The following is a 7,822-nucleotide window of genomic DNA, read 5'->3' as shown; positions in this document are numbered from 1 at the left end:
CCTAATAGGGAGAGCAATAAAGCAAAATCAAAGCAATATAGGGCTATATTACTTTCTATACTCAATAACATATTGCTCCAAAAACCGTTAAGCATTATATATCACACCCATGCATTCATCCATTCGGTAAATCATTCTTTCAGATGTTGACGAATGTGTCAAGAAATCAAATGACTTTGACATTAACTGACGTTTAGAGCGGTGCCTTTTTTCGTACAAAAATAACTTCGAGAGAATGGTTTGCAAGTAGTCTTGCTGAGAGAATTATTCTCCAGTGTTTAATACTTAGTTAACGTAGAGTCTCATTGGTTTTGTCGAAGACAAGCACAAATGTTTCTCGGGATCGCGGACGCCTTTTATATTTCGTTCGCACTTCAAATATCTTTAATAGCAAAAGCAAAGCAATCGTGTACCATTGTGACCCAAGAACAAAAGTTTGATATTGATAAATTGTGTTGAAACAACACCAGTTTTTTTTTTAATTCAAGGATGCAAAGGATTTGCTTTTCATTTGGCACTTAGTTGGTCTGATCCATACGTAAGGTAAGATGGATAAATGCGTCCTTCTACTAGGAAGAACATTTTCGAACCGGAAATTTTTTGTGAAAAGTTCAAACAATTTGCGCTTTTAATAATTGATCTCAGCGATTGAAATAAGTAATGTTTACAGCTGATGAGTTCAACCGCTTGTAACCTGAAACTATCCAGAACTGTGATTATGCATAAAATTCTAGCTTTCTAAATAGTAGCCATTATTAAGTTGATTTCACGGATGAAAGTGTTGATAATATTCTTGAAAATTGGTTGCACCAACAGATTTTAAACTGTTTAATCTCTTAGTTGTACCTACAGAACACTGCTAGCTATATATGGACTCTTAAGGGAGTGGTGTTTACAGAATATGGTCACAACTCAGTTTGACCTGTTGCTATCTGACTGACAACATGTGTGGCGTAATCGGCAGCATACACCTGGCTTGGAGTCTTGCACATTTGGGGAACTCAACAGGGCGTAAGACTAAGGCGAGTTTAAGGAACTCCGCAGTCTTATCTTCTCTGCAGGTGCTGCGCTGAGGACCCCAACACAAACAACGAGGAACAAAATCAGAGGGAACTTCATCTGAGGAAGCAAGGAAAACATTAGGTTGGACACATCCTTCCGAGATATAAAACTACATTATTCAACAAATAGGGAAACCTTGGCTGTGCTGTTTTATTTTTTAAAGTACGCAGGAAGCGTCTAGAGCCGTAAAGAAGTGTCCTCTTGAGTGATCTAGCCAGTTCCTAAGTGCTTTATAACGGAATAGAGCAAAGAAAAAGGCTTCTCCAGTTGTCTTATAATCATGGAATCCGTTGAATTCCCCACGCACTACTTTCAATTTTCTAGACAAACTTTAATTTATTTCCAATGTCGTTAGCATGCTCTATAATCTCATTAAATAGGCTACGATAATCAATCCGAACTCTTGTTAAAATGGTTTAATGAATCTGTTTGGTTGAACAAGACTAGAGATGTCAAAAATGTCAAACCACCAAGGTTCACAAACCATCAAAGTTCAAAATTTGCTAAAGCTCAGCAACTGAAATGGTTCGGCAAGTCGAATTTAACACTTGCCTGAGGCTTTATATAATTTTTAGTCTCAATGTTCAGTGAATTGTTCTCTGCTCACGCTATCATAACGTCAGTCTTGCCTGACAAGGAGTGAAAAGCAGTAAATATGACAAATCAAGAAACTCAAACAAAACAAAACATTGTTTACCATATTGAACGCCTGTAAATGCTCGCACCCGAATGCACTTTAACTCTCGCAAAAAATGGATGGCAGTACCTTGCTGAGATAAAGGTCTTGAAGGAGTTTCGTCTCTTTATTTCGGTTTGTCCCTGCCAACTTGTAAAACGACCTTAAACATAATGGAAGCAGCGATAGCTCACTAATATTAACTACTCTCATTTCTCTTAGGGCTATTGCGGCTGCCGCAACCGATCATGAAATTACGTGGAAGGCAAGAAAAAGATACTAACTTGAATCGCAATATTGCATTATTATCGTCAGATTAATCAGATATTTTTCCTAAACAATGAAGTTCGTAAACATACCTTTCAAGCAAGTTTGGGTGTGAATTGCAGTGCAACAGCTTACAAAATGCTGCCTATGAGCACAACACGTCCTAAATGAAGCAATTCATGGTTGTGTTAAATATTGATTGGTGGTGAAAACTCAGGTAAACCTTTCGACCAATCAGATACATATGCAGTGGTAATTTACATTAAAGGGGGAAATATTTGCGTGACCGGAAATGCGTAGAAGCCAAATACATTGTGCAAAAGCGAAGCTTTGCATTAACTTAATTTTTTTTTTCGGACAACTAAATATCCTAATAATAAGGCCACCATTTCTCAGGGAGATATCTACACCACTTTAAGATAAAGAATTTCGTGTGAAATATAATTCGTGATGTTACACACTTCGGAAACGATTTATTAACTGGCCTTGATGTAAAGCGTTTAATTGTGGTTTAGAAAGTGATGAGCTTAAAAAAAGCAATTTTAATGACATGATTTCCATTCTTTTCTCTAGAACAAAAGAGCAAAAGTGATGACCAAGTGAATGACAGCGGTCTTAAAAGATAAGTGGAGTCTTCTTGATAAACATCTGAAATAATAGGCAAAACCAATCTAGCCACTCCCACGCATCAGACACCGACGGTTTTAATTGACTTGTGCTCCGTTATTTTTATTACTCACCCAATTGCGTGCTCTTGTCCTATGCAGCCTGATTGTCGTAGTTATATAAGATAATTAAGGACATTCTTTGGACGTTGGTTGCATGCCTAGTTTTCCGGCGTTCTTATAGAAAAATACTTCATGTGGAAAAGAATCAATTTAAAATTGGCTGTTTGGGTTTTCTTTGAAAGCTTTCAAACGTTCCTTTTAGCTCAGCGAATTTCGTTCGTGGATGGAAAACCAAACAACCGAAGTAATAAGAAATACGAGTTAAAAAAAAAAAAAGTCTTTTTATACTATTACACAACTACTGGTGAACCAGTAGTTTCCATTGTGGTCCTTGCAAACAAATGAAAGAAATGGTCTAAATTGAACATAACATCATTAAGAACCCCAACTGGCCGGAGGCAAACCAGTCGACTATTTGCAAGCGTGGCCAAGGATCTGAACTCGGGGCAACAGATGCAGTGGTCAGGGTGGGATTCGAACCCGGAAGCGGTGGATTACAAGTCCGACACTCTAAGCACTGGGCCACACTGCCTCCTATTACTATCAACAGTGGATCGAAAAGCCTTTGCTAATGCTTAAAATCGGAGTTAGAGACGAAATACCTCAACCACCGCATGAATCAGTTAATTGCAAATGAAGGTCATTGGTATAAATCGCGTATTTCACTCAGACTGGTCAGTACCCACTTCAGTACGTTATAACTTTTCGGTATCCATCATGGATTTGCATCTGTGGTTTATCCAAGAGTACGATCGCAGCCCTCATTAGAAAAGGGAACAAAAATGAAGTTTTCCCATGGATTAAATTTTTTGCTTAACAACATTAATTTCTCTAGACTGGCACCATGGCTGTCGTTATTATGGTCTTGAATAAAGGATAATATTTTGAATCACAATCTAAAAGTAGTAATGACGGAATCACTCTCAATACAGTCGCACTTCCCAGAGAATATTTGTTTGAAGCACAGCAAGATCTTAATGTATAAATTTATGATAAAGTTAGACATCGATAGGCCTCGAAAACTTAAGTCAAGCTTCGAAAATCAATCAAATTCATGCACAACGAGAATTTACTATTTAGGAGGTAATATTTGTGTGACCAGAAATGCGCAAAATCCAATTTGGTACAACATGTTTACAGCCTAGCCAAATACATTATACAGAAGCGAAACTTTTTGTTGAATTAACTTTATTTCTCTCACTAATTATCTGAGTAGGAAGCCCACCGTTTGATAGCTCAGACTCTATTTGAATAATTTAGACCATGTGTAGGGGTCTAGAAGTGTTTACACCAACACAAAATAAAGTGATTGATTTGTAACCTTACGCACTCTGGGAAACAATTTCAACTCCCGTTTTTGAAGGCTCTAATTTTTAATTTTTTTCAAGGCCTTATTTTCGCTACTAGTCAAGTAGTGCTCATTACCTCGAAGTTCTCTGTCATATTCATTTCTTAAAGCGCAGTTCATATATGTTATTTTCATATATTCACAGTCATTGATTCATCACTTCACGGATTTATTACGAATCAACATAATGACCAGTTTCTAGTTGACTTGTTAGCTCAGTTAGTAGAGCACTGCCCGGTACCACAAGAATACAATGCAAGTTACTTTTAAGTTTGGATCAAAAATCCTCTAGTAATGCGTTAAAATCGGAGCTACCAAAAACCTTTGATTGTTAAGGTTAGGGAGATAAGTCACGTATTTTACTCAGACTGATCATCACCTTTTCAAAGCTATTGACGAGAAGAAAGTTACAGCTATGGTAATTATTGACTTAAGTAAGGCTTTCGGCAGCATCAGCCATTCCATAAAATGCATACGTGGAAATATGGCTAATTATTACAATGAAGGAATCACGCCAATTGTAGTTGGACTGCACAGATAATATATTCTTAAAGCATGCACCCATGTGTACAAACGTGCCTTTTGGCGAACTTTGTATACATACATACATTTCATTGAACACATCCCCGTCTGGGGCTTCTCAGTGAACAATTACATAATTACATAATTTACATACTTAGTACTATACATACAAAACTAACTAATAACACGTTATATACAATATAAATTACTTATACCTTTAAAAATAGAATACTTATTTAAATGAAGAGTCATTCAGGAGACACCTTTTCAAAGCTCTCTTAAAAGAAGATGGTTTCTCATATAGTTTCAATCTTGGGTCAAGTTTATTCCAGATGGCTACACTTCTATGATAAAAGGTCCTCTGACCTGTTGTAGTTTTAAAAAGGGGAATGTTAAGTTGTCGAGAGTTCCTAGCTATACGCCCAGATACGCTGCCTCTTGTTACAAGCTCGGATGTCAAATATTCAGGCGCTTGGCCCGTTATACATTTAAATGATAAAGTAGCATCACGATAGTACAGGATTGTTTTTACCGGTAGCCAGCGTAGATTCCTTAATGTGGAAGAAATATGATCGTACTTCTTTACATTGCAAATAATTCGGGCGGCAAAATTTTGAACATATTGTAGCTTATGAACATTACAAGCTGATGTGGACGACCATACTGACGAACAGCAGTACATCTTACTAAAAGCAGCTGCGTTAATTATAGTTTCAAGCAGATCTTTGTTAAAAGCGAATCTAAAGCGGCTTAGTTGGGATAATTTCGACATGCAAAATGAGACAGTCGCAGAGATATGATTGTCAAAGGATAGTGTGGGATTGAAAGTAACACCAAGGTCTCTGACTGTTTGAGCTGGGATGATTTCCTTTCCAAGCAGGGACAATTTATTTAATTAGATCTAATTTTTAATTTAACATAATTTATATAGCGCTAACTCCACTAGTTGACCAAAGCGCCTTACAATTTATAATATTAAAATACTTAAAAAGATCCCACTAGTAATAAAATATGGATAAATTAAAAACCTATTTGAAGACTTATTTATAAAAATATCACAGTAAATCCTATTCCAAATTATCAAAAAGTTAAACATTATATGCTTTTTTAAAAAGATCGGTCTTTAAGTATTTCTTGAATAAATTAATTGTATCTAAACTTCTAAGATCTAATGGCAGCTAGTTCCAGAGTTTTGGTGCAGCAACGGAAAAGGCCCTGTCTCCGTATATTTTAAGTCTTGACTTCGGAACTGCCAGAAATTTTTGATCAGTAGAGCATAGAGTACGTGAACATGTACGATAACTAAGTAATTCCGTGATATATAACGGTGCCATACCATTTAGGGCGTTATAAACTAACAATAAAACTTTAAAAAGAATCCGAAAGTGAACAGGTAACCAATGCAGTTGAATCAATACAGGGGTGATATGATCAAATTTCTTGGTTAAAGTAACGATACGAGCAGCCTTGTTTTCCACAGACTGCAAAATACTTATCATATGCCTAGGGAGGCCATACAATAAAGAGTTACAATAGTCTAGTTTTCAACTAAAAAATGCATGAACAAGAATTTCCGTAGTTTCCTCAGTGAGGTACTTCCTAATTTTAGAAATGTTCCACCATGTGTCAGCATTCGTCAAATATGACATCGAGAATCCTAGCTGAAGATTTGGGGAGTATTTGTTCATCACCAACTGACACATATGAAACGGCAGGCTTTGGGCGGAATTTTGAACTAATTACAGTCAGTTCAGTTTTCTCCTGATTGAGCTTTAGCATGTTGTTTGTCATCCACCAGTCAATATCTTTGACTCATAGCTCAACAGATGACTTAGCTTGAGCGAGGTCAGCAAAGCAGTCAGTTTTAAAAGAAATGTAAAGTTGAGAATCATCAGCATACAAATGGTACTGTAGACAATGAAAATTGATGATATCAGCAATCGGAGATGTATATAATAAATACAGCAAGGGACCTAACAGAGATCCTTGAGGAACACATGTGCTAAACAACGCTGTGATGATTGACAATCTTCAGTTTGCACAAACTGTTTGCGAGATTTAAGATACGAATCAAACCAAGCAAGGGCATTACCCTTTATACCAAAACGATGGGAGAGTCTAGATAACAGCATCAAATGGTCAACCGTATCAAAGGCTGAGGACAAGTCGAGTAGAAGGAATTAAATTTAAAGTCTGGTACTTGAAGAGACACTCTTCGACTGCCAAAGACCATCAGTTTAGTCTTCTCAGGATTAGGCATTAAGCAATTGTCGAGACACCAATCACGTATCCGTTGCAGATCAGAGTTCACTCTTTCTATAGCTTGAGTAAAATCATTCGCACTAAGGGATAATAGAAGCTTTTTTGTCATCTACATAGCTTTCAGTTGAACAATCCTGACAGATGTTTGGCAGGTCGTTTACATAAATGCTAAATAATAATGCTCCTAGTACACTCCCTTGCGGTACACCACTGACTACTGGTAGTCTATCAGATAATACAGTTGATGCAGACTGCTTGTCTTCTTTGACAAAGATAGCTTTCGAACCATTGAAGTGCAGAAGATGATAAACCAATGTCCTTTAGTTTATTTAGAAGAATCACGTGGTTGATAGTGTCAAAGGCTTTACTCATATCAAGATATGCGACTGCAGTGATTTTCTTCTGGTCGATCGCGCGAAGAATAAAATCAGTAGTAGAGATCAATGCTGTTTCGGTTGAATGCCATCTTCTGTTGCCGCTTTGTTTCGCTGATATACAAACTGGAGTGGAGATTTTGACTTAGTCACAGCGATAATAATTCACTTCTTTTTACTGAACGTTGTTCGCGACGTCGTGTGATGATTCAGTAATTTTCAGATATCAGTGGTGGTAAGTGAGCCGGATATTGTTCTTTTATTATGACCAATTCACTCCCTATGTTAAGTCATGGTGAGATATAATTAAATGTAATCGGAATCTGTCGTTTCTTCTTCAACTTTTCGACGTAGATGGTGATGTGAAGATGAAGAAGGAGAAAACGTCTCCACCCGAGTTAAAGATTTGAAGGTTTGAAGTGGAGAATGAGATTAAATGTACTTTTCGCGTTTTTTCTCATTTTTCTATATGACTCCACTACTGAAACATCTTTCCCCTTCAGATTTATAGACAAATTAATTCTAAGCCATGTCTGGACTCAGGGATCTGGGCCTAGGGGAATCATAGACACTTACCTATCGC

The 7,822-nt window shown here is 37.0% G+C and overlaps 1 long non-coding RNA gene across 1 annotated transcript; it reads right to left on the bottom strand.

The window, feature by feature from the left end:
• Positions 1–446: 446 nt before the first annotated feature.
• LOC111320958 (uncharacterized) lies at positions 447–3,608 on the bottom strand. The gene is made up of 3 exons (XR_016002425.1): positions 2,098–3,608; positions 1,760–1,901; positions 447–1,119 (listed from the first exon to the last, which is right to left on the bottom strand). It is a non-coding gene; the product is annotated as an uncharacterized LOC111320958 (long non-coding RNA).
• Between the last annotated feature and the right edge of the window lie 4,214 nt (positions 3,609–7,822).

The sequence above is a fragment of the Stylophora pistillata genome, chromosome 1, assembly GCF_964205215.1.
Source record: "Stylophora pistillata chromosome 1, jaStyPist1.2, whole genome shotgun sequence".
In the NCBI taxonomy this organism is placed as follows: domain Eukaryota; kingdom Metazoa; phylum Cnidaria; class Anthozoa; order Scleractinia; family Pocilloporidae; genus Stylophora; species Stylophora pistillata.
Note: the sequence above shows the minus strand (reverse complement) of the source record. Positions and strands in the feature narration are given on the sequence as shown.